The sequence below is a fragment of the Aquarana catesbeiana genome, linkage group LG11 (genome assembly GCF_042186555.1).
Source record: "Aquarana catesbeiana isolate 2022-GZ linkage group LG11, ASM4218655v1, whole genome shotgun sequence".
Taxonomy (NCBI): Eukaryota; Metazoa; Chordata; class Amphibia; order Anura; family Ranidae; genus Aquarana; species Aquarana catesbeiana.
Genome location: NC_133334.1, coordinates 107,145,376 through 107,173,305, shown reverse-complemented (window position 1 = coordinate 107,173,305; position 27,930 = coordinate 107,145,376). Strand labels below are relative to the sequence as shown.

The 27,930-nt window shown below is 41.0% G+C and overlaps 1 protein-coding gene and 1 long non-coding RNA gene across 8 annotated transcripts in view; one reads left to right on the top strand and one right to left on the bottom strand.

Annotated features, from left to right (window-relative positions):
* Positions 1–27,930, top strand: part of CHID1 (chitinase domain containing 1) — a 1,258,939-nt gene that overhangs the window by 846,669 nt on the left and 384,340 nt on the right. The window lies entirely within an intron of this gene.
* Positions 1–27,930, bottom strand: part of LOC141112228 (uncharacterized) — a 183,327-nt gene that overhangs the window by 4,390 nt on the left and 151,007 nt on the right. For both annotated transcript variants that reach the window (XR_012236553.1, XR_012236554.1), the window contains one exon: positions 9,694–9,741. This is a non-coding gene — a long non-coding RNA (uncharacterized lncRNA). The remainder of the gene's footprint in view (positions 1–9,693; positions 9,742–27,930) is intronic.

The following is a 27,930-nucleotide window of genomic DNA, read 5'->3' as shown; positions in this document are numbered from 1 at the left end:
ATTCTATCAACCAAACTGACTGAAGTCTGTATTAGATCCTCATCAATATCCTCCATGTGTACTTTCTCCCAGAGGGTAACAAGATCTCCTAAAGCTCTGCACTTACATCTAGATAGTTGTGATCAGTCTTAAATACATTTTCCCGAGAGGTTCACCTGTGTCTGCTGATGTAGCACCTTTAAAATAAGGTTTCTAGTTAACAAAGAGATGTCTTTAAAGAGTATTTCCACTTTTGCTGAGAAAAAAAAAGCATTCACCTCTGTGTGATCTATGCACATTGCAAGGAGTTTAATAAACTTTGTTGCAGATTCCTATCTTTTATTATTCTAAAGAACTGTTTGTGTCCATGTCCAAAATGAATGTGAATTGGAAGCTAATCACAAAAGCAAGAATTACATTTCTGGGGAATGTTTTGTACACCATCTGTGTACAAAACAACTTCAGGTTGCCATATTGCATTGCATTTTACAGAAAATTATAGTGCTTCACATTGAAAAGGAAAGGTAATTTTTAATAACATTCAGTTACAATATGACTTGTGTCATAGTTGTATATGCTATATTATTTTTAAGTTTTATTTGCTATAATTTTCTCACAAAAGGGGAGTTACCCTTTAGTTGTTTCAAAACAGTTGCTCCTCATGCTATTAGCAAAATGTAACCCTTTGGTCCATAATGTTTTTTGAGCCTAGGTTATTTCATATGAAGACAAATTGAATATTTTCATATCCCTGTCATCTACTTCACCATCCTCTAATGCAGTTATTGCTCTAACACCTATCTATTTGTAACTTTGACCCCCTTGTCATGATTCCTCTACTATCCCACCCTCACTGCCACCCTTACATCCATATCCACACTTTGTCCTCCTCCTTTTCCTAATCCATTTTTTGCCCACTGTAGATCAATTGAGTTAATAAATAACCGTGAAACCTCCCTTGATGTGTTTAGTGTGACATCTTCCAGCACAGGATTCTTTATTTTTTGTGCCACATAACCTTGTGTATTCAAGCATTTTCAGGTATCAGTATTGTGACTTTCTAGTGTTTCGTCATCAGATTTGCTGCTTTCTATCAATGTTTATTTGCCCATAGTGCTATTTTATTCATTCTCCTATGGTTATCAAAAGCATTCCATTTACAGTATGTTTGTCTAAGACTTTCTTCTTTACTTATTATATCACTGTCTAAGTTCTCAATAGATTGGCAAATCTCATTTTTCTTTTTCACATATATGGATATTTGTTTAAAGCGTATGTAAACACTCACTTTGTAAAACAACCTATTCAGTTTAAAACAGAAAAGAAAGGGAAAACATCTGTGTATAGACATTAAAAAAAAATATTTAAATACCTTTTTTTTCCCTTTTTATTAGTGATCACATAGTCTCTGTTCTCAGCAGCACAGATAGGCGAGGGAGGATCTTCCCAGTGATAGGTTGTGCGGTAGAGGTGTGTCAGGACAAATCTGGTCATTGGAGAAGAACAGGCTGAGTTCCCAACATAGCTAGAGAACTGACCTCGGTGTGGTCTCCTTCTTAGAGTGGTCAGTTTTTAATAGGAAAGCAGATTGACTGAGGGATTTCACACAAAGGAAGCAATACAAAGAGAACAGGATACTTTCTCATACAAGTACATGGTACAGCAGGCACATATCAGGAATATGAAATGTTTGGTTTACATACTCTTTAACAATGCTAGGGATTTAGTTACTTTGCCAATCTCTTTATTTATTAACGTGAACAGTTTTCAGACTGTACTGTGTTTTCATTGGCTTTTTTCCTTTTAGGACAAATTTGTCCTGGGAATATTTGCGGTGGCATATTTTATGCTTATGTTTTACACATTATATTATCTTATAATAGGAGGCATGGTTATTGGAATGTGGATTGGTTAATTATGAGTTTGATGGTTTATATAACTTTGTACTTTAAAGTGGTTGTAAAGGCTCAAGGCTTTTTACCTTCATGCAGCACTGCAACCTTTGACAACCTTTGTCCCCTTAACAGTAACAGAGGGGAAATCTTCCAGTGGGGACACTAGTCTTGATGCCTTTCCTGTCCATTCATTGCTGGAACAGCTTATGTATTCTGAGTGGGATCACCCAGATAAGCATTTTTTTCCTCTTAAAAAAATCTCAGCACTTTATCCCATGGAGGAAAAATTCACTAAAATGTGGGAGATACCAGCAATTGAAGTTTGACTTGTCCGGTAGACAATGCTCAAATGCTTAGGGATCCAACTGATAAGAAATTGGAATTCCTGTTAAAAAACGCATTTTCTTTGGCAGGATCAGTGACTCAACCTGCAGTGGCAGCAATTGGTGTATGTCAATCCTTGAAAGACCAGTTGAGACAGGTGCTCAAGGTTATCCCTGATCAGCAGGCCCAGGATTTAGCCGAGCTCCCAGGAGCTTTATGTTTTGCAATTCGCGCTATGAGAGACTCTATTCTTCAGGCCTCACGCCTTATGCTTGTGCTGGTACATATGCGTAGAATCCTATGACTGAAAAATTGGTCTGCTAAAGCGCCATGCAAAAAACTCCCGGCTAGTTTTCCTTTCCGTGGTGAACGGCTGTTTGGAGATGATTTGGATAAATGCATCCAAAAAATTTCAAGTGGAAAAAGTACCTTTTTGCCAGTTAAGAAAAGAAGTAAACATCTTTCATTTAAACAAGCTCCTTCTCCAGTGCCAGGGGCATCAGCCTCCAGGCAGTCATGACGGCCTCTCTAAACCTCAGGGTCAACCCCAGGGACAAAATAAGTCCTGGGGAAGGAAACCTACAAAACAAAATACTAAAGCCTCTTTATGAAGGGGCACCCCCGCTCGCTTTAGTGGGGGGAAGACTTCTGCAGTTCACAAGGGTCTGGCAGGAGGAGTTTCGAGACAGATGAGTGATCTCCACAATAGCTCTAGGTTACAAACTAGAGTTTGCGAGAGTTCCCATCTCCTTTTTTTCTCAGATCGAACGTCCCCAAGGATCCAGAGAAAAAGAAGTCTCTCTTTCAAGCATTGGACCGTCTTTTGTCTCAAAAAGTGATCATGGTGGTCCCCATGGAAGAGCAGGGGTTGGGGTTTTATTCAAACCTTTTTACGGTGTCAAAACCAAATGGAGATGTCAGACCCATTCTAGATCTCAAAGATCTAAACCGGTTCATGAATATCTGCTCTTTTCACATGGAATCAATTCGATCAGTTGTCTCCATCCTACAAGGAGGAGAACTTCTGGCGTCAATCGACATCAAGGATGCATATCGCCATGTGCCTATTTTCCCCGCTCACCAGAAATATATACATTTCATGGTAGAAAATCTCCATTTTCAGTTTGTAACGCTGCCTTTCAGTCTAGCTACTGCACCTCAGGTGTTTACAAAGGTCCTGGCCCTTCCTCTGGCCAGATTAAGGGCTCAAGGTATAACAATTATAGCTTACCTAGACGATCTGCTCTTGATAGACCAGTCGGTAGCTGCTTAGACCAAAGTATGGTCACCACAGTCAACCACCTGGAATACCTAGGTTGGATTCTCCACCTAGAGAAATCTTCCTTAAATCCATCAAGGAGATTTGAGTACTTGGGTCTGATCATAGATACAGCCCAGAAAAGGGTATTCTTGCCCCAGGCAAAGGTCAGCTCCATAAAGGAGCTGATTCAGGTGGTCAGAGCAAAGAAGAATCCTTCTATTCGGCTTTGCATGAGGTTATGGGAAAGATGGTGGCTTCATTCAAAGCCGTTCCTTACGCTCAGTTTCATTCAAGACTGTTGCAAAACAGTATCCTATCGGCTTGGAACAAGAGGGTCCAAGCTCTAGATTTCCCAATGCATCTGTCTTCAAAGGTGCGCTGGAGCCTCAGTTGGTGGTGGATAACCAAAAATCTGCAGAAGGGAAAATCCTTCTTTTCAGTTACTTGGAAGGTGGTAACAACAGATGCCAGCCTTTCGGGTTGGGGAGTAGTCCTGGAAGAGGCGACTTTCCAAGGGAAATGGTCCAGAACCAAAAGGACCTTGCCCATCAACATTCTAGAGATTCGGGCAGCTTGCTTGGCCCTGAGGGCCTGGACATTCAGGTTGTGGAATTGTCCTGTCAGGATCCAATCCGACAATGCCACGGCAGTGGCCTATATCAATCACCAGGGAGGCACAAGAAGGCATGCGGCCCAAAGAGAAGTGAATCATATCCTAACTTGGGCAGAAAACCATGTACCTATCGGCAGTCTTCATTCCAGGAATAGAAAATTGGCAAGTGGACTACTTGAGTTGCCAGCAGTTGTTCCCGGGAGAATGGTCCCTTCACCCCGATTTCTTTCTGGCAATATGCCGGAGATGGGGGATCCGGGACGTGGACCTATTTGCATCCAGGTTCAACAAAAAGATCGACAACTTTGTGTCAAGAACAAAGGATCCCCTAGCATGCGGAACAGATGCCTTGGTGGCCCCATGGGATCAGTTTTCACTGATTTATGCATTCCCTCCTATTCTGCTGCTTCCACGACTTCTTCGCAGGATCAAGCAGGAAGGGAAGTCAGTGATTCTTGTGGCCCAGAAGACCTTGGTATGCAGAGATCATAAAGATGGCGGTAGGGGACCCATGGACCCAACCACCATGTCCGAACCTACTCTCGCAAGGTCCAGTATTCCATCCTACCTTACAAACACTAAATTTAATGGTTTGGCTGTTGAGACCCATATTCTGAAGAAGCGTGGGCTGTCAGGATCAGGTGTATCTACCTTGATTAGTGCAAGGAAGCCGGCCTCCAGAGTCATATATTATAGAGTCTGGAAGGCATATGTTTCCTGGTATGAATCCAGGGGTTGGCATCCCAGAAAGTATGTCATAGGTAGAATCCTTAACTTTATGCAAATGGGGTTAGAAATGAAGCTGGCTTTGAGTACTATCAAAGGCCAGGTCTCGGCCTTATCGGTATTGTTTCAATGACCACTTGCTTTGCATTTTTTGGTCTGTAGCTTTATACAGGGGGTATCGCAGCTTAATCCACCGGTTAGGTCACCCCTGAACCTTTGGGACTTGAATGTAGTTTTGTCGGCATTACAGAAACAGCCTTTGGAGCCCATACAACATATTCCCTTGATCCTTTTGACAAGGAAGCTAGTTTTTCTGGTAGCCATATCTTCTGGTATCAGAGTTGGCTGCTCTTTCTTGTAAAGAGCCATATTTAATTATTCACAAGGATAGGGTAATATTGTGTCCTCATCCTAACTTTCTACCGAAGGTAGTGTCAGGTTTTCATCTAAACCAGGATATTGTTCTACCTTCATTTTTTCCAGAACCCTGTTCTGCGGAAGTAAAGTCGCTACATTCTCTTGATGTAGTGAGAGCAGTCAAAATCTACTTGAAGGCGATTGTGCAGATTCGAAAAAAAGGAAGTTTTGTTTGTGTTGCCTGAAGGTCCCAAAAAAGGACAGGTAGCATCGAAATCTACTATTTTTAAGTGGATTCGGCAAGTAATTGTTCAAGCTTATGTTTTGAGGAGGAAGATTCCACCTTTTCAAATCAAAGAGCACTCTACCAGGGCTGTTAGTACTTCATGGGCAGTGCATCACCAAGCCTCCATGGCTCAAATCTGCAAGGCCACAACTTGGTTTTCAGTCCATGCATTTACCAGATTCTATCAGGTGGATGTAAAAAGGCATGAGGATATTGCCTTTGGGCGCAGTGTGCTGCAGACAGCAGTATAGGTCCTCAGGTCTGATGGCGCCCTACTTTTGTTTGTGTCTCTCCCTCTCAGATAGCATTGCTCTGGGACATCTGGGCTCTGGGAAAACTGAGGTACTCCCAGTAATGGGAGCGGTTATATAGGGATTGAACTGCCTGTCTTAGGGTGTGCCAGTGTCCATCACCTTAAGGTGGCCTATATAACCCACATAATTACTATGGCTCTGTGTCCCATGATGTACTCCAAGAAAAGGATTTTACAGGTAAGCTGTTATAAAAATCCTATTTTTTGCTTAAAAAATCATGATTTTTACTATACTAATCATAAATCATAAATCATGATTAGCAGGTTAATACACAGCAAATTTTACAAAATGCCTGCCAAATTTCAACTAATTATAAAAGCCTAACCTGTATGGAGTTAATACATAACAAATATTTGTAATTTTTACATTGTGCTTTTTTGCAAAATGGTTAAAATTGAGCGTACCCAAAAATGTAAATATCCAAATTTCTCTAAAAATCTGAAGGTTTTCCTTTTTCCCTTACATTTGTGAAAGACCCCCCAAACCACATATTTTCTGAAAGCATAGGACCAGAAGAATACAAAGATGATGCTACTGATTTGTAAGGCAGTGCGATATTTGCACAAATGTTTATCAAACAATATTTTCGCTAAAAATCATTACTAGTGCAGATAAACACAACATAACAGCAAAATTCCTGCTAAATTGCTACTAAAGCATCGTTCACATGTGGCATACTAAAGTGTAGGCCCATGAAGGGCCATGTTTACCCGCACAGGTTTTTCGTGCATCCCCGTACAGGCAGTCCCATTTATGTCAATTGGGATGTAATGGCTGCACGGGCATAGCTGCTGTTCCCAATTTGTGGGTACGTGACCCCGAACGCAGACAGTGTGGGCTTAGGGACATGCATGCAGACCAATTGTTCGTGCAGTTGCTACATCCCAAATGACATCAATGGGACTGCCTGCACAGAGATGCACGGAACACCTGTGCATCCCTGTAAAGGTACGCTGTGTATGCCCTGTGTGAACAAGGCCTTAGGCCCCTCTCACACAAGCAGACTGATTGGGTTTGCCTGCTGGTTTTTCAGGTGGGCCCAATTGGACCACCCATTGTTCTCTATGGAGAGGCTGATGTAAATGGACATGTGTCCGTTTACACCCGACTGCATCGGATCCAGTCCAGTACGCTAAAAACAGACAAATGGGTATTCCATTCCCCGTCCATCTAGCAGATTGGATTGGATGGTATCTGATGGAACTGTACAGGCGGCCCATTTCCATCTGACCGCGACATAGAGAACAGCGGTCTGTATCCGTGTCTTCTCTGCATCAACGGAGTGGACACAGACCTGTCATCCGCCTGCTCAGTGGGGATCAGAAGACAGATCCCCCATCGAGCAGGCGGATCTGCTTGACAGAGTCCGCTCCATGCGAAAGGGGTCTTACCAGGAGTGGCCGGTTCATTAGGGGGGCCACCCTCCTGCAGAGTGCCGGACTCATACGTTTGTATGAGCTCCTTTTTGCAAAATGGTGAAAACTGAACAGACGCAAAAGTGTAAATATCCAAATTTCTCAAAAAATCGGAAGGTTTTCATTTTTCCCTTACAGCTTTCAGAATTTGTGGAAAACCCCAAAAACCATATATTTTCTGAAAGCATATGACCTCTAGAATAAAAAGAAGCTGCTACTGATTTTTTAGACCCATGGTATTTGCGCAAATGTTTATCAAACCAATGTATTCGCAAAAAATACACTAGAACCATTATTAGCAGATAAAAACACAGCAAATTTTACAAAATTCCTGCTAAATCCCTACTAAATATAAAAGCTTAACCTGTATGGAGTTAATAAATAACAAAAAAATATATTTTTACATTGCACCTTTTTGCAAAATGGTGAAAATCGAACGTACTCAAAAATTTCTCTAAAGATCTGGAGATTTTCATTTTTTCATTTTTTCATTTTTACGATGAGCTTTTTTTTCAAGCCACATGATTAGAGCCCGAGGCTCTAATTGGCTTGAAAAAGTTTGGGGTCGGGGCGCAGAGCATTGCACCCCAAACCTACCCACTTGTGACAATAGCGAATTAATATTCGCTATTGTCTTATGGCTTCTCCTCCTGACCAATTAGGATGGATCAGGTTGAGGTCCGGAGCTGAGGAAGCCCGAGAGGTGTGTGTACGGGGGTGAGTGTCCCCGTGAAGAGACTGAGTGCGGGCAGACCTCGGGGGGTTTGTTTGTGATCCCCAGCCTGACAGCTCGGCGGAGCTCAGTGCAGGGAGAAGATACAAGCGGCGGGAGGGGAAGGAGGGATGCGCTCTGAGCAGGGATGGATCGGGGGTGCGGGGGCAGTTGGGGGGTTGATCTGACTGGTGGGGGACACATCTGGACCCCCCGAGACCCCATGCAGCACCTGAAGCCGGCGGGAGTGGACGAGGAGGGATGGCGGCTAATGATGGCAGCTGCAGGGGGTCAGGTTTGTGGGGGGTTGGATCGGTTGTGGGGGGGTAATCAGTGCTGGGGGTGAAGAAGGGGGGTTAAGGGGATAGGAGAGGAGAGTGGGGGGGGCAATATTAGGTGACATTTAGCAGTGGGAGGTGGAGAGGCAGGGGACAGAGGAGTGGCGGCATGGGTGAGGTGGGGGGGTCATATTTTAGGTTAATAACTCTGATCAGCCGGACATAATTCGCAGGTCAGAGTTATAGAATTGTTCGGCAGAGTCTGCTGAACAATTCTTCTATAAGTTTATGGTCATTGAAGTGACCATGAGCTTAAAGAAGAGGGGGAAATCAGGTCCGTACACCATACAGACTTGGCCACCAGCGGGCACTTCTGTAGGTCCGTACAGCGTACGGACCTGGCAGTGAAAGGGTTAAACGTGCTTGAGACAAACATAGATTTCTACTCAGAAAAAAAAAATCTCAATAAATAACTTGGACTTGTTATGCCTTTACTCTTCTAGGTTTCTCTATTTCTGTGTGCTGCAGTATTCATAAGGGTAGTGCCAGTCCTAGAGTTAGCTTCAGTCAGTACAAAGGCACTGGAAACAGTGTCCTGCTCTCTACTTCCTGTACCCATTCTATGGTATTATGCTTAATTTGGAAAGACACTACCACTTCACATCTTTAATACAACATGACTCATTTATTCATAATAAGTTTATGCACTCTACATACCAATTTATTCCCGTTTCAAAAATGTGATTAGAGGAAGATGTTCTTATCTATCAATAACAAATTTGCAACATTTATTATGCAGTTATGACTGCAACTCACAATAAAAATAACCAAAAGCCAAGTGTACATAATCTTTAAGTTTACTGGTGACTTTTCCACTTACTGATGATCTCCTTTAATTCTGTAGAGCTTTCTTGTTAGTATAATACTGCAGTCAACAGTTTCTAAAATAATGTTTTGCAGGATTCATGGAATGGTTCTTTGTAGCGCTTCCTCTCGCATAATGTTCATTTTGAAATGTGGATTCACTTGGCTATGATCCCAGATCCATAGTCCATTTAACTATCAGATTTGCTTCCTCAGTTTACAAAAACCCTATACTGTTAGAGAAAATGATACTATTTGAAGGTCTATCCATGATCATTAGAACAGTTGTTAATTGTTTGTAATCCATTGCAGTATTTTCCTTACTGTCTTATCTATCTATGACCTTCTTTTTTTTAAATTATTTTTTACTTTTAAAGAGTTTTATTAAGATTTAACAATTACAAAGTTATGTCGCATCAAAGGGTCTAGGATTAGCATATAACAAGCCAGTGCTAACGGATTAAGTCATACTTTATATTAACAGTATATTAATAGCGTAATAATTGTAATCTCTCATTATTTTGAACTACTCATACATATTTAATGTTCACTTTGGCCATTTCTATGTATAGACTCGTAAATTAAATGCTAGTCCCCATAATAACACAAATAACATAAACATTGACATGCACAAACATTTACTAATGACTAAGTAATAATTAAGACTACCTTAACTACTGGTCCTCACTTGTATGCTTAGTTCTGTGTCCATCCCATCTAAAACAGAAACAAAAAATAATAGGAAATGAGTAAATATATGGAGAGTCCAAATAGAGCCAATGCCAGAGATGGTTGGGTAATAATCCCCGTAATGGATGAAATGAATTTAAAAACCGAGTGCCAAAAGCTTGTTATTGATTTGCAATGCCACAAGATATGCAACAAGTTTCTAGGTTGACCACAATTACGCCAGCAATCTGGAGATACATCCTTGTACATTTTAGACAATCTAACTGGGGTCAGATACCATCTATAAAGGATTTTGTAAATATTCTCCCAGTGGCACAGACAATGTGTGGCACCTAAGCTGTATTTAAGTGCTCTGTTCCATTCCTGCCCTGAATAGTTTTGGCCTAGTTCTCGTTCCCATTGCGCTAAAGCTGGTGACTGCACCAATGGAGTCTTAGGTTGAAGGAAAGAATATAGATGAGATATACCCCCTTTCAGGGCAAGATCACTATGATAAAGTTCCCACACTTGTTTATCTAGTGAAATGTTGGTGGATTGTAGAGTACAGAGAAGGTGTTTGATTTGGTAGAGTTTAAATACGTCTTTTTGTTTAATATCATCTGGAAGTGCCGCTAAGGTGGCGTATCCCTTTTCTACCCATGGCTGTACCGAAAAATCCGGTATAAACAACTCAAAAGTCTGGAGTGGTATATTCAGTCCAGACACTTGAACTTGTTCATTATTCATGCTTAAAAGATCCTTCCAGGTTGTCAGAGACGCGTTGACAGAGGGGTGGTCCGATAGGTAAACTGGATGATTAGTGGCTACCGCTATCAACAGGGCTTGAAGATTTATACCCTTTATTATCACCTGTTCTATCACAGCCCTTTGTTTAGTTGGAACCGGATCCATCCATGCTGTCAACTGGTCTAATAAGGCTGCTCTGTAATAGTTCCTAATCACTGGTACTCCCATTCCTACCCTTGATCTATGCTTAACTAGAATGGAGAAGGAGATCCTTGCTTGAGTCCCCTTCCAAATAAATGTTCTCAGATAAGTATTAAACGCAGTGAAGAAGTGAGCCAGTAAGGGTATCAGTACTGTTCTAAATATGTAAAGAATTTTTGGTAAGGTTACCATTTTAAAGGTGGCAATTTGCCCCAGCCAAGAGATCTCGATTTTACCCAATTGTAAAAGTTAAATTTGAATTTGAGTGGAGAAGCCTTTTATAGTTTAACTCATACAGGCGGGAAGATTTGTTAGAATTCAGTATTTGGGAATGCAATTAACTATCTGACTCCCAGTTGCAGGGGAAGAGTGATTTCAAATTATTTGGAGTCTTATTATTAATGTAAGTCGTTAAAACTTGGCATTTGGATAAATTAATCTTATAATAAGAAATAACACTAAAGGCTTCAATTGTCACGCATACACCAGGTAGGGACTTTTCTATGTCGGAAAGGGTCAATATTACATCATCGGCAAATAGCCCAATCTTATGGGATTTGCCAGCCACTTGGATACCCGCAATGGACATGGAAGTTCTGATGGATTCCGAAAATGGCTTCATCACCAGAGAAAAGATCAGAGGGGACTGGGGACATCCCTGTCTAGTTCCGTTTGTGATGGTGAAGGTGTCAGAGCACTGAGGATGTAAAAACCTGTGCAGATGGCTTTGTGTATAAGGCTAAGATGGCTGAAAGATTGAAGCCTTTAAATCCAAATTTGATCAAAGTGGCTTTTAGATATCCCCAATGCACCCAATCAAAAGCCTTCTCGGCATCTAATGCTAAAAAGGCTATGACATTCTTTTTAATGCTTAATATAAAATGACTTTCTATTAATTTTAATGGCTTTCATACATAGCAATACAGATTATGCATCATATTCAACTGAATGTTTTAAAATTCATGTTTTCTTTAGGGAGGGAGGGGGGTAGATATTTTATTTAAATCACTATATAGAAGGATTATTTCATCTGCCTAAATGAAGGATCTGGCAACATGCTGGCTAGTGCTCTGTACCTTACTTGTGTCTGCTTGTAAAATGTCAGCTCTCCTTTCAGTAGTGGGGTGTTGATGTACAACAGGAGGAATGATGCTTGTAATTATATCTGATGACAAAAGTCTGAAATTTTAGATTTGAAAATTAAAATACCTAGCAGTGTTGTAAAATTCCAAAAATTTAAATTTTAGTTTTATAAGTTACTGTTAGAAAACTTGTTTTTATTTTAAGAGGAACTCTATAAAATAAAACAGTATTTTCAGGGGGTTAAATGTGTGGAAAATTGTTTTTATGTCAACATGTTGAGATCATTTTTGACCTGCGTTTTTTTCGGTGTGGTCCTTCTTTCCTTTTTCACAAACCTCTGTGGGTCACTCTAAACATCTCTGCTTGTCTTTTGTTACTCTAAATTATAAAATAGTCTGAGGTTTTGAATAGTGAACCTACATTGACAACAGTAATTAATACCCTCCTTGCCCAGTCTGTGAGTTTTGGTGTGTGGCCGTCTCTTGGCGGGTTTGCTGTTGTGCCATGTTCTTTCCATTTGGTTATGATAAATTTGATGGTGCTCCTAGGGATCATCAAAGATTGGGATATTTTTTTATATTTTTTTATAACCTAACCCTGACTTGTACTTCTCAACAACATTGTCCCTTACTTGTTTAGAGAGTTCCTTGGTCTTCATGGCAGTGTTTGGTTAGTGGTGCCTCTTACTTAGGTGTTGCAGCCTCTGGGGCCTTACAAAAAGGTGTGTATATGTAATGACAGATCATGTGACACTTAGATTGCACACAGGTGGACATCATTTCGCTAATTATGTGACTTCTGAAGGTAATTGGTTGCACCAGAGCTTTTTATGGGCTTCATAACAAAGGGGGTGAATACATATGCTCATGCCAATTATCAGTTTTTTATTTCTGAAAAATTGTTTTATGTGTATATTTTTCTAATTTTACTTCACCAACTTAGACTATTGTGTTCTGATCCATCACATATAATTCAGATTAAGAAACTTGAACTAAACATTGAACTAAAAAAAAACATTGAACTAAAGGCTGTAATGTAACTAAATAGGTAAAAAGCCAAGGGGGTGAATACTTTTGCAAGGCACTGTAGATCGATAGATACACATAGATAGAAAGGCAGTTCTTGAGAAATACAAAGGTAATCAGAGCTGATCATGTGATTTTGGTAGCCAGGGAGTATGGGAAGCAAATTTCACAATCAAATTGTTCAGAGATTAGATTATCAGAGAGATGTAGATTTCAATCAGTAGCTACATGCAGGAATATCAAGGCTGATATGACACAAGGGACTCAGTATGGGGAATCACTTAATTTTTCTTGCTAGAAAAACTAGTATAATTTTTAGATGTGTTATTTGTTCCCTGTTGCAAATTTGCAAATTCGCATTAAAATGGCAGGTTTCCCAGATGGAAACTCAGTAATGTGGGTTTGATTTAATTAAAGTTTAAAATTTGATTTATTTTGTGAAGCAATGTTTTCAGACAGAAATTTGTGTGGATGCCAAGTAAAGCTATTCATATGACACCGCCAACCACACAGCATCATTGTATTGGTGTTTAGTAATATTTCTCTTACATAGAGTTAAACGGGCCATAGATGGATAGTTACTTTTCATTCAGCGAGTAGACTGAATGAAAAAACTAAGAAATTCCACCATCCACACAAACAAGGTGGATGGAAGAATTCCTCATGCCAGGACATTGTATCTTGACAGTGGAACTCTCTGCTGTCAGAATAAGCTGATCAGCGGCTGCAGCCACTAATTGACAAAAGTTTTCCATAAAATGGTCGCCTACTGTCAAATAGGGATGGCAACACACTGATCATAATTCATCTGGTCCATACTTAACTGGATGAATTTTGATCCATATATGGCGAGGTTTACTTTTAAATGGCAATACTAGTTTGTCACTTGTTCTTTTCTAAGTAAAATGCGTCACATCTGCCATTTTGTGGTATATATGGTATTAATAGAACTGAGAAAGTGAAAGAAGTATTGTACATCAAGACCCATTCACTGAGAGCAATTATGAGCTCATCCTCCCCGTAAATAATATCTATTCAGAGGTCATTGTATTTCATACATTTATGTCTAAGACCTTTTCATTTTAAATGGTCTACCAAAGCACTGCAACACATTTTTAAATTCTTTATATTGCATTTTTAGACATTTCAAGAAAACAAAGTTTTACAGAGATGTACGTGAGGGTATAGAACATCTGGAAAAGGGAGATGGGAGGGGAAGGGTGGTCACACAAATAAGCATGTCCAGGCAAATCACAAAACTCAAATATAGCATGGATAAAATTTAACATATTGATGTCACTCTAGGGATTCTTATTGGGTATGACCACCCAAGGGAACACTTAGGCCCCTTTCACACTGGGGCGGTAGGGGGCGCCGGCGGTAAAACAGCGCTATATTTAGCGATGTTTCACCGCGGTATTCGGCCGCTAGCGGTGCGGTTTTAACCCCCCGCTGGCGGCCGAAAAAGGGTTAAAACCCCTCGTATAGTGCGGCTATAGCCGCGGTATTACCACGGTATAGCCGCGCTGTCCCATTGATTTCAATGAGCAGGAGCGGTTTAGGAGCGGTGAATACACCGCTCCTTCACCGCTCCAAAGAAGCGGCTGACAGGAGATTTTTTCTTCTCCTGCCAGCGCACCGCTTCAGTGTGAAAGCCCTCGGGCTTTCACACTGAACAAACAGCGGAGGCTGTTTAGGGGCGGTTTGCAGGCGCTATTTTTAGCGCAATAACGCCTGCAAACCGCCCCAGTGTGAAAGGGGTCTAAGAGAAAGGGAATACGGGAGAGAGAAAAGAAAAAAATGGGAATGGCTTGTAAACATATTTAACAGACATACATCACAACACAAAGTTCACATCTGTGCATTGCTGTGTACTATAATACAATGCCGGTGCATTGTACAGCTCTGCCAGCATAATTTAAACTAACAGCATTGCACCATACTGCGTTTTGTGCATTACCAGAATAAAGCCATGTGACTGCACCTTAAATCCATCCATGGTGATTATTAGAGGTCTGTAATAGGTTGCCATCTCTGCTGTCCCAATTGCTGGTGACCCATCTGCTACTCTACAAATGTAATAAAAAAAACGATGGGAGGAAGGGGAGGGGTGCGTTCGGGATGTGTTTTAGGTTTTAGTAGCGAACATTTTCATCTCATATTTTTTTATATTTTTTCTATTAGAAGGAGTAACTTTAAATTTAAATTCCAAGGTCTTTAAAACCAATAAGACCCACGCTCCTGGGTTCCCTGGCATGTGACGCGCCACAAAAACCAATACACTATAAAACTTGTCTTTCTTTCCAAGTTCTACATAATGTGTGAGGTTACACCACTCACATCATCAGTGGGTTGGGCAAATATTCAGGAAAGGGAAACTGGAAAAAGCTACAATGGCATTGGCTTTGAATGGCATGAGTGGACAAGGAGATACATTTGTGGGAAAGAAGCAAAGGAAATACTTTGAAGTTACTGTCTTGCTGGGGTGTATTTTAGCTAGTTTGTTTTTTCATGTGTCGAGATTTGACTTAAGGCAGTAAATACAGAAATGCTGATGTAAAAGTAGAGAAACCCACAGCAAGCAGATTTTACATTTTAACAATACAAGAAAAGTTAATTGTTGAGGTGCATTCCTAATGCTTTGCAGGTACAACATATACCAGCTTATTATGTATTAATGGCATCATTTCAATAAAAATAAAGTAATAAAATAAAAATTTGATTTAGAGACTGGCCTATAACTCTTGATAAAATCTTTTTATTTTTATTTTGTGTGTGTCTGGTTGGCTTGGTACAGCATACTGTAAATAATATGTATCTTAGGTTTACCTGTTATGTATAAATATAATATTTGATACTCTTCATTTGTAAAATGAAAGGTCCTTCTTTTTGTGATAACATTGTTTTTTGTTTATGCTAATATTTTGTTATCCTGTGTTTTACTTACTAAAAAAAAAAGGCAATATAAAAATGACATGTTGCATTACATGCAGTAATGCAACAGAAAACAATGGAACCTAATGTACATCACTGTAAAATGTAATGCATTTATTTAGAAATATAATATAAGGCAATCCGTAGCATTCTGCCCTGAACTGCTTGACTTGTATTGATCCATGTCCATAAATAAGAGCCTTGCTTTCCAGGTAGTGATGCATAGATCATTTCAGCCTTTTGCCAGCTCTGTTCTCATTATTTACATATCAGTATAAGTCACTCAGGGTAGGAGGGAGCTGCAAAGGACCTTCATTGTCTCAAGATGTCAGAATGCACAATAACAAGATGTCTTGTTGTGCTCTTTTGTACGTTGGTTGTGGCCAGGAATTATTGATAACAGAGATGCTAGAGGCATTTTAGATGTGGCAATATGATCTGTTAACTGAGCACACTGATTGCTGAGGATATTATGTCCCTAAAGGGCCACAGTTTCAGTCATTCCCAAAAGGCTTGTGTCATGTTTCTTACCGATCACGTAATAATGTTTCTCAGAGGAGACTTTATGGAGAACAGGAAAGAGCAAAGAATTTCATATTTTGTGGTGATAGTATACTTGGAAAGCACTGGTCTTACCTTAACATTTCCATTGCATACCCAGTGTTCTAAGGTAAAAAGTATTTTTTTGTGCTAGGTTTGTCTGAGTTAAGATCTGTTCTAAACATTCAGTCATATTTCCAATAAGTTAACACATAACATTAATATTTTTGGTAGAGGGTTTATTTTGTACATCAGTTAAAAATCACTGTGAAAAAGAATGCTCCAAAACACACAAATCACTTAGGCTACTTTCACACTGGGGTGGGGGTGGGGGGGGGGGGGTAGCGGTAAAGTGCCACTGATTTTAGCGTCACTTTACCGCTGTTATAGCAGTGCTTTTCGAGCCTCTAACAGGGCGCTATTAACTCCCGCTAGCGGCCAAATAAAAAGTTAAAAATGGTGATTTGCAGCCGCTTCGGAAGCGGTGCCCATTGATTTCAATGGCAGAGGCTGGAGGAGCGGTGTATACACTGCTCCCGCACCACCTGAAGGATGCTGCTTGCAAGACGTTTTCTAACGTCCTGCAAGTGCACCGCCCCGTGTGAAAGCACTCAGGCTTTCACACTGAGGCTGCAGGGGAGGAATTTTTCAGACACTACTTTTAGCCCAAAAGCGCCTGAAAAATTCCCCAGTGTGAAAGGGGTCTAAACCACCTCAATACTGGGCACTTTCACCCCCTTCCTTCCCAGATGAATTTTCAGATTTCTGTGCTCTCGCAGTTTCAGTGATAATTACTCAGTCATGCTACAATGACATTTTTATAATTGTGTTCACACAAATATAGCTTTCTTTTGTTGGTATTTTTTCACCACTGGGTTTTTAATTTGTTGCAATAAAAAGGCGGAAAAAAGAGTGAAAATTTTGAAAAGAAACAATATTTTCTACTTTCTGTTTTAAAAGAAATCCAATAAAATCCAATTTTGTCATAAAGTTAGGCCAGAATGTATTCTGCTACATGCCTTTGGTAAAAAAAATCCTGATAAGCGTATGATAGGTTTGTGTGAAAGTTAAAGAGTCTACAAGCTAGGCTACATATCAGTGAAAATTGATCAATCCTGATGTACTATCCAATTTCTGGAGGCACTAAAATGTCAGGACAGTACAGATAACCCCCCAAATGACTCCTTTTTGTAAAGATGACCATCCAAGATATTTAGTAAAAGGCATAGTGAGTTTTTTGAAATTACAATTTTTTGCCCACAATAGTTTGGAAAATGAAGAATGTTTTTTTCCCACAAAATTGTCATATTAACAAGATATTTCTCACATAGATAAACTTGCAATTACACCCTAAGATATATTACTGAGCATCAGAGGCGTTGCTAGGGGGTGGCTATTTATCCCAGAGTCTCTAGGGCAGGGGTTGGTACCCTGCCCGCCACCGCTAAATGCGGGCAACTGGCCCGTGGAAATTTTCACTGCTGTCCCCTTCATTGGACAGTGGCGTGCGCCCAGTATCACAGGGCTGGATGGGGGCGTGAACCGCAGGAGTTAACTTTTTCATTAAACAGCAGGTGATTGGTTGCTGGACAACCAATCACCAGCCTGTTAATGTGAAAAGTTAACTTCTTTAGTTCCCGCCCCCATCCAGCTCTGTGATGCCGATCTCAGATGCTCTGCTTGCTGTACACCTGTGTAAGGTAAGAGTTCTACTTACACAGTGTGTGTGGTGGGATGCAGGGGACAGAGGGCACTGCAGTGGGGAAGGGTGCATTGCTCGGCACTGGTGAGGCTGCATTGCTGGGCACTGGTGAGGCTGCATAGATGGGCACAGCTGAGCCCTGCATTGTTTATGTAGCCAACTTCTGAACCCTGGGGCTCTCTGGGGACCCTGATGTAAGGGGGGCTCTGGGGACCCTGATGTAAGGGGGGTGGGATCTCTGGGGACCCTGATGTAATGGGGGGCTCTGGGGACCCTGATTTAAGGTAGGAGGGCTCTCTAGGGACCCTGATGTAAGGGGGGTGGGCTCTCTCGGGACCCTGATGTAATGAGGGGGGTTCTGGGGACCCTGATGTAAGTAGGGAGGCTCTCTAGGGACCCTGATGTAAGGGGGGCTCTGGGGACCCTGATGTAAGAGGGGGTGGGCTCTCTGGGGACCCTGATGTAAGTAGGAAGGCTCTCTACAGACCCTGATGTAAGGGGGGCTCTGGGGACACTGATGTAAGGGGGATGGGCTCTCTAGGAACCCTGATGTAAGTGGGGGGGCTCTCGGGGGACCCTGATGTAGAGGGAAATCCACACTCAGTGATATATATAATGTACACCCACACGTATATTATATACATGTGTATGACTTTCTTTACTTCACTACTATGGGCTCTAGCCCCAGATCTTTTGTAGACCTAGCAATGCCCCTGCTGAGTATGGTGATGCCACATGTGTGAGACTTTTCCATAGCTTGGCCACATACAGAGGCCCAACATGCAGGGAGCACCGTCAGATGTTTTAGGAGCATAAATTACACATTTAGTTTCCTGATTACCTATTACATTTTTAAAGTCGCTGGAGCACCAAAAGAATGGAATTACCCACAAAATGACCACATTTTGGAAAGAAAACACCCCAGTGTATATTCTACGAGGCATGAGTCTTTTCAACATGTCATTTTTTTCCACAATTTTTTGGAAAATGTGGAAAGAAAGTAAAAAAAAAAAATATATATTTTTTTTTTACACAAAGTTGTTAATTTATAAGATTATTCTAACACATAGCATGTACATAGCAAAAATTACCCCCCAAAATTCTGCTACTCCTCCTGAGAAGGCCCTGGAGCACTAGGACAATGGAATTAGATGTGGCAGATGACCATGGACAGATATGCACAGATGCTTACGGACAGATGTGGCAGATAATCACAGACAGATGTGGCAGATGATCACAGACAGATGTGGCAGATGATTACAGACACATGTGGCAGATCACAGACAGATGTGTGCAGATGAACATGGACAGATATGCAAGATCACAGACATGCACCAGATGTGTGCAGATCACAGACAGATGTGCGCTAGAAGATCACGGACAGATGTGCGCAGATGTTCATGTGCAGATGATCACAGATGTGCACAGTTGATCATGGACAGATGTGCGCCAGATATGCGCAGCTGATCACAGACAGATGTGTGCAGATGCACATGGTCAGTTTTGCGCCAGATGATCACAGACAGATTTGCACCAGATGTGCGCAGATAATCACAGACAGATGTGTACAGATGATCATGGACAGATTTGCGCCAGATGTATGCAGATGATCATGGACAGATGTGTGCAGATGATCACAGACAGATTTGCTTCAGATGTGTGCAGATAATCACAGATGTGCGCCGATGGTCAGACAGATGTGCACAGATGATCACAGACAGATGTGCACAGGTGATCACAGATAGATGTGACAGATGTGCCAGATGATCACGGACAGATGTTCAGTGTGGCAGATGTTCAGTGGGACATGTTTACTGGGACAGGTGTTGGTGTTTTCACTTTTTGGGGACACTGTTTGGGGACACTAGCTGGGTGATCAGTGTGTAAAAAGCAGTGTGTATGAGCTGTTTTTTACACACTGATCTCCAGCTCGCAGATCCGCTCCTCTTCTCACTGACTCTGTGTGAGGAGAAGCAGAGCGATTGCCTGGCATCAGCTCTCTGCTTATATTACATGATGGCTGTGAGTGGACACAGTCGTCACGTGATCAGGAGGGCCAATCACAGAGCCCTCCTGTCGAGTGATGTTGCCCTGTCTCTGGGAGACACGAGCACATCGGGATTGTGATGCTGCACGGGCATGCGGCCATGCGATCCCTCTTCCTGTGACTCCCCCAGGCTGTTTACATCACATGATGGTTGTGATTGGACACAGCCATCATGTAATCAGGAGGGCAAATCACAGAGCCCTCCTGCCAATCCGGGTGGACACACAAGCATCGGGACCGCGTGGCTGCGCGATCCCTCTGCTTCTGAAGGACATTCAGGAATATCCACTCAGAAGGAGGAAGCGCCCACCCAGCCGTTTATGTGCAGTGGCCGGGTGGTAACCACTTCAGCCCCAAAAGGATTTACCCACTTCTTGACCAGGATTTACCCACTTCCTGACCAGGCCATTTTTTGCGATACGGCACTGCGTCTCCTTAACTTGCGCAGGCGTGCAACACTGCCCAAATAAAATACATGTCCTTTTTTTCCCCACAAATAGAGCTTTCTTTAGGTGGCATTTCATCACCTCTACGTTTTTTACTTTTTGCGCTATAAACAAAAAAAGAATGACAACTTTGAAAAAAAACAATATTTTTGATTTTCTGCTATAAAACACACCCAATAAAATTTTTTTTAAAAATCTAATTTCTTCAACAATTTAGGCCAATTTGTATTCTGCTGGGAAAGATTTATGGCTTTTGTATTTATTTTTATTTATTTTGTACTAGCAATGGCGGTGATCTGTAATATTTAGCAGGACTGCAACATTGTGGCGGACAGATCAGATACCTAACTGACATTTTTTACACTTTTTTGGGAACCAGTGACATCATTACAGTGATCAGTGCTAAAGATATGCACTGACATTGTACTAATGACACTGGCAGGGAAGGGGTTATCAAGGGGTTAAATGTGTTCCCTCAGTGTGTTTTCTAACTGTATGGGGGATGGTCTGCCTGGGACAACACACATATCCATCTTCCTGCAGAGCAGAAAGACGGGATCTGTGTGTCATCCCCTGACAGAATGGAGATCTGCCTTGTTTACTTTGACAGATCCCTGTTCTGTCACTGTGGGGAACGATTGCAGACCCACTGATTGACTCCACCGCTGGCCAAGGGGCCCCACAGATCGCCGTGTACAAACCCGGCATACACCTATGGCGATTTGCGCACCCGAGCCAACCTGACGCAGTTTAACTGCGGCGGCTGGTGATCAACTGGTTAAAGTATATCTGAATATTGAAAAAGGAATGGCTATATATCGGACTTTTGCCACTTAGGGAAATGTTTCAAGCGAAATAAAGCCCATCCAACCAAGGTGAATTCCCTCATTTCCCTCATATTATTGTATATGCATCTTGTATAAAAGTGAACAATTTACTACAGCTTATACAGTAAGTATTGTGCACACTACCATCAGTGCTGTAATGGATTGTCTGTGTGGCAAAAGTGACATATTCTTGATCAGCTGAATTTTCCAAGATTGACATTTCATTAACTTAAATTCACCAAAGCTGCATTGTGATGCAACCTGCTGCACTGAAAAAAGTTACTGCATGCAATCTTTTTTTTTTAGTGGACAACGCAGTGGCATGAGCTGACGTCATAGAAAATCAGGCAGATTGCCTTGTCTTTTTGTTGGGTCTGCACTGGGTAATGCAACACAAACAGCCTGAATGGGCCCCTAGTGTCTTTGCTAAACACATAAAAGAATGTATTGTTATCTGTAGAACAGGTAGAACTACTGATAATGCCTGACAGCTGTAATTAAAGGTAGAAGGTTTTTTTTATCTTAATGCATTCTATTACCTACTTGAGCCCCTTACCCCCTAATTACCTACCTGAGTCCCTTCTCTCTCCAGCGATGTCCACAATCCCCTCAGCCATCCAGGATACTCCTCCTGATTGGCTGAGACAGAGCAGTGGTGCCATTGGCTCCCGTGGCTGTCAATCAAAGTCAGTCAGCCAATCAGGGAGAAAGGGGGCGGGGCCAGGTTAGGGTTCTGTGTCTGAATGGATACACGGAGCTCTGACCCGGCTTGGGTGCCCCCTGTAGCAAGCTCAAATGAGGGAGGGGCAAGGAGCAGCGAAGAGGGAGAAGAGGAGGATCCAGGCTGCTCTGTGCAAAACCAACTGCACAGTGGAGGTAAGTATAACATGTTTGTTATTTTTAAAAAACAAGCCTTTACACTCACTTTGGGATGAAGATTTTCCACATTAAATCTATGGTCTAATAATTAAAAAGCAGGGTATAGTGCTGATGTGCCATTGCAATACATATAACTAATCAATACTTTTACCTCCTTTTGTATTGGAAAGCAACTTAACTACTTCCAGACCGGGCCTTTTCTGGCACTTTTTGTTCACATGTAACATTCAGTATTTTCTGCTAGAAAATTACTTAGAACCCCCAAACATTATTTATATTTTTTTTAAGCAGGGGCCCTAGAGAATAAAGTGGTGGGTTTTGTCATTTTTTATGTCACACGGTATTTGCACAGCGATTTTTCAAACGCGATTTTTATTTTTTATTTTTTTTAAACAAATAACTTTTTTGAATTTTAATGCAAAAAAATACAATACATAACCCAATGTTTTTATGAAATATAAAAGATGAAGTTACGTCGAGTAAATAGATACCAAACATGTCAAGCTTTAAAATTGCGCATGCCCATGCAACGGAAACAAACACCATAATTTTTTCTATCCATAGGCGACGCTTTAAAAGCCTTAACAAGTTACCACTTTAGATTTACAGAGAAGGTCTGGTGCTAGAATTACTGCCCATGATCTGACATTCACAGTGATAATTCACATTTGTGGAACGATCAATATTTGCGTGTATGCGTGACCAAAGCATGCATTCTCCTTTGTGTGCATGCAGGGGATGATGAGGGCACCTTCATTTTTTTTTTTAATTATAATTTTTTTTTTCTTTTTTTTTTTTTTTTTTTACCCTGTTGGTTTCATTCTCTTTTTTTTATCACTTTTATTGCTATCACAAGTAATGTAAACTTCCTTGTGACATCAACAGGCATGTGACAGGTACTCTTTATGGAGAGATCTGAGACCCCCAAATACCTCCTCTGCACTTAAAAGCATCCAAAAACGCCAAAACCTGTGTTTCTGAATGCTTTTGATGTTCAGAAAATAGTGTCAATGGTTTCCAAGTAAACTGGAAGTGATGGCATGCCTCTGTCCCTTCCCACTGCTTGTAATAGCAATTGAGCAACTGGTGAGCCACTCTGATTGCCATTAAAAGAGAGCTGACCATCGGCTGTAAAAAATAGTGCCAGGGTAATGCCTGCAGCTGCAAGCATCATGCCGATATAACCACCAAAAATCCAGTGACGTACAGGAAGTGGTTAAAGGTAGGCCAGATTGTTTTCTTTTTCTGCTTATGCCTATTTACTTCATTTAAGCTGGCCATAATTTATACAATTTTCTTATTTAATTTCCTTTAGATTCACCTTCAACTATGTAGTGCAAGGGCCTCTCTGATTGCATACAAATTGAAAGTGTTTAGGTTTGACCTCATGTTATATGGTTTTGGTAAATCTAAAGGAAAATTGTTAATGTATGGCCAGCCTTAGCTGATCCCCCAAAATAATTGAGTGTGCAATGGGGGATTATTTCTTTCTAGTTTAGAACTACTCAAGGGGAAGTTGCTTCAATTAGGTCCTAATGGTTTGCACTGGTTTGAAAGTATTACGAGATGTTCCCACCAATGTTGTACAGTAGCACTAGCTTAAAAGCAGTATATGAAATGTATTGGCTGATTTATTAGGCCTGTGTAGCACAGGCAATTATAATGCATTAATATATGACATACTATGAATAAAGGAAAGCACATCTTGTTAAAAGAAAAACTAAAACAAAAAACATGTATTTGCTGGCATTTTTCTTGTTTTCTTGCTTTCTTGCAGTAAGAGTCAGACTGATGTATTGTCTAACGTGTGTCAGCCATGTAATCGTAGTGATCAATTACCTGGTAGTTGGTCATATATTTGCAATGATATATTGGCAAAAGTACATCAGCAGTATATACACGCGCTTGTAAGCACAACCCTCCTTTTATGCATTTAAAAAAACATTTTGAACAACCTCTTGGTGTAATTATCTTCTACAAAGAGATTACAGGCTTTTCAAAGTGAAAGATCACTCCTTTGTGTCCTGTGAAAAATGAACATTCTTCAATTTTAGCAATAATACTGTCATTTTGTCACCTCGCAAAATGCTTATTGTCTTTATCTCTTTGGTTAAGGATGGCATAATTAATTTTCTAACACTGGAACTGAAATTACAGTAGGATGACACTTTGGCAGGTTAAGTCTTTATATTATGAATGGGATGCACATTTCTCCCCGCTGTTTATTCTTGCAGAAACCAGTATGGCAATATTTGCTGTGCTATGTGTGCTCAGTTCCAGGCAGGAACACTGATATACATCTATAAGGATATATGCTTGCTTACCTATGTCATACATACAGATTTGGAGGGAGTGTTATATGCTGGTTCCAGGTCATAAAACCACACAGATGCACTGATTTGGAGGGAATGGAATATACTAGTTCCATTTCACAAAACACAGATGTGGGCAAACAGGTTTCAGTTCACAAAACCATTCAGAGGAGAACTTACGTGACTTTTGGAGTTTCAGACGTTTACTGTTGCAAAATAAACAGTGCCACTTCAACTTTCCCAAGAGTCTCTTTTAGGGGTCAAGAGTAAATAATGCAGAGTGCAGGGCTCAGGAGTACATAATGGTGAGCATGTAGGACTCAGGAGAGGATATCGCATAGAGTATAGAAGTCAGGAGGGGGTATCACAGAGAGTGGAGTGCACAAATTCCCCTCCCCAAGTCCATTACATTTTTAGCCAGAACTTAGAAAGTGCTTTTGCAAATGTTATAATTAAATAAGTGTAACTCTTGCCACCCACATAGCATTATGGGATGGGGGGGGGGGGGGGGTGCCACTTCTCCAGTATGCAGAAAAGGAGCAATTCAGCAGAGCTGTGCGCTGCCATATTTGATATATAAAAGGTATATACTGACAGTTTAGGCTGTCAGCTCTTTGCTAGAGTTGATATTCTGATCACAAAGTTTTGTCTTACTAGCCCTCTAATCCAGGGGTCTTCAAACTACAGCCCTCCAGTTGTTCAGGAACTACAAGTCCCATCATGCCTAGTCATGTCTGTGAATGTCAGAGTTTTACAATGCCTCATGGGATGTGTAGTTCTGCAACAGCTGGAGGGCCGTAGTTTGAGGATCCCTGCTCTAATCTATACTACTTCCTGTGTTTTTTTCTCAGTGTGACCCATCCTTCCACTACTACATTTTCTGCCCAATACCTAGCACGCAGCTTTAACCACTTGCCGACCGCAGCACGACGATGTACGTCCAAACTTTGAGACGGGGATATCGTTGTTATGGCAGCAGCTAGCTGCCATAACCCCGGTATCCCCGTTTTCGTGCGGCGGCCGGCTTTCAGATAAAATTGGTCCCTGCGGCGGATTCGCCGCGAGATCATTTTATCGGTGGCGGGAGAGGGGCCCCTCCCACCACGATCCGGTGCCCTCTGCAGCTTACCGGAGCCGTTGGTAGCGGTGGAGGCGATTGCGTCCGTCCCCGTCCTGTGCCTGGAGACGAGTGAGGCTAAGATGGCGCCCACTCGTCTCCATGACACTGCTGGGCGGAAGCGACATCAAAACGTCACTTCCTTCCACGCTTCTTAAAGGCACATGTTTTTAAATGTCATTTTTTTAAATTACCTTTTTTTTTTTTTTAATTGCATTTTAGTGTAAATATGAGATCTGAGGTCTTTTTGACCCCAGATCTCATATTTAAGAGGTCCTGTCATGCTTTTTTCTATTACAAGGGATGTTTACATTCCATGTAATAGGAATAAAAGTGACACAATTTTTTTTTTTTTTAAACAGTGTAAAAATAATTAAAATAATGTAAAATAAATAATAAAAATAAAAAATTAAACCCCCCTGTCCAGATGAGCTCGCGCGCAGAAGCGAATGCATACGCGAGTAGCGCCCGGTAGAGAGCAATAATTCTAGCCCTAAACCTCCTCTGTACCGCAAAATATGCAACTTGTAGAATTTTTTAAACGTCGCCTATGGAGATTTTTGAGGGTAAAAGTTTGACGCCATTCCATGAGCAGGCGCAATTTTGAAGTGTGACATGTCGGGTATCAATTTACTTGGCATAACATTATATTTCACAATATAAAAAAAAATTGGGCTAACTTTACTGTTGTCTTATTTTTTTTATTAAAAAAAGTGAATTTTTTCCAAAAAAAGTGCGCTTTTAAGACCGCTGCGCAAATACGGTGCAAAAAAAAGTATTGCAACAACCGCCATTTTATTCTCTAGGGTGTTAGAAGAAAAACCATATATAATGTTTGGGGGTTCTAAGTAATTTTCTAGCAAAAAAAACAGTTTTAAACATGTAAACACCTAAAATACAAAACGAGGCTAGTCCTTAAGTGGTTAAAGAAGTTAATAAACCAAAAATCAATAATGTAATATATTCTAATTTTACAGGTGTAGCAGCTCAATGGCCTCCAAACACAGACAGTGGGGGGTGATTTACTAAGAAGACGACACTGCACCAATTCATACATTAATTGGTGCGCCGGAAACGTCATTAATCGAACGTGTGAACCGGCGCACATTGAAGCGCAAATAGCGATAATAAATACCAGCATATGTAAACTGCAACTGTCGCTAGGTTAACTACGGTTTTCTCATTGATAATAGCGCACGCCCAATACAATTGGTTAATTTACTCTCATTGGATGTGTCTTGTTAGGCAATTAGTAGGTGTTCTCAGTTAATTAACCCTTTTGATGCTAATCTCATTCCTATCACTGCTAATATATCTTTGAAATTTTTAAAAACATTTTTACCCAAATCTTTCAGTACATTACAAAGAACAGAGAAGTGTTTCTAAACCCAATAAATTAATATTTTCAGATCTTGATTTTTAAAGGTGACCATACACTGCGGTTAGATCTTAAATAAATTCAATTTATTGCAAGAGCCTGTTTGATTTCCTATAATTTGAATTTATTGTTCAAGTGCGTCTTCCTATTACCTATTTTGCCTAAATATCGAGTTGTACAGAGATTGGCCAATCAGATTGCATAGTGCATGGCCATCTTAAGTGCCACATTTGGAATGTAGATGTGCCATAACCCACTTGTATTTTCCAAACAATATTTCTTGGGCATTATACAAGGCACATGAAAAAAAACACCTTTTTTCAAGACATGCTAGAGTGATCAGGAATCTTCAAACTACGGCTCTCCAGCTGTTGTGGAACTACACATCCCATGAGGCATTGTAAAACTCTGACATTTTTACAGACATGACTAGGCATGATGGGAATTGTAGTTCCTGAACAACTGGAGGGCCGTAGTTTGAAGACCCCTGTGCTAGACCATTATTATGCCTCCAGAATTGGGAGTGTAGCATCTACCCAACTTTTCTCTGCTGGAGGCCACAAGAACCTACATCTATGGATATATACACACTGAAGCAGGAAGCAATATACATTGGCCCGGAAGTGAATCTGTACACAGAAAGTAGGTGTGTGTTTTGAGGCCAAATCATTTAGACATACACACATGACCCACACAAACACCACCCCATGTAAAAATAAATAAAAAATGATCTTAATTTGCAAATAAGTATCATCTCTTCCTCAGAGAACAGTGAGCAGGGCATGGCGGTGGGAAGAAATTAGCAGCGGTACAAGCAACTTCCTGGAGGGGCGTGATGTAATTCCTGTGTGCTGGCCACTGCATCTGGCAACCAGATATGCGCCACAGGTATATATCTCCGTGCACACAGCAGTCGCATCTAGCTGAAGGAACCCAAGTTTTATGGAAATTAATAGTAAAGCAGATGTAGATTTCCGGGACTGGACTAACAAAGGTTTA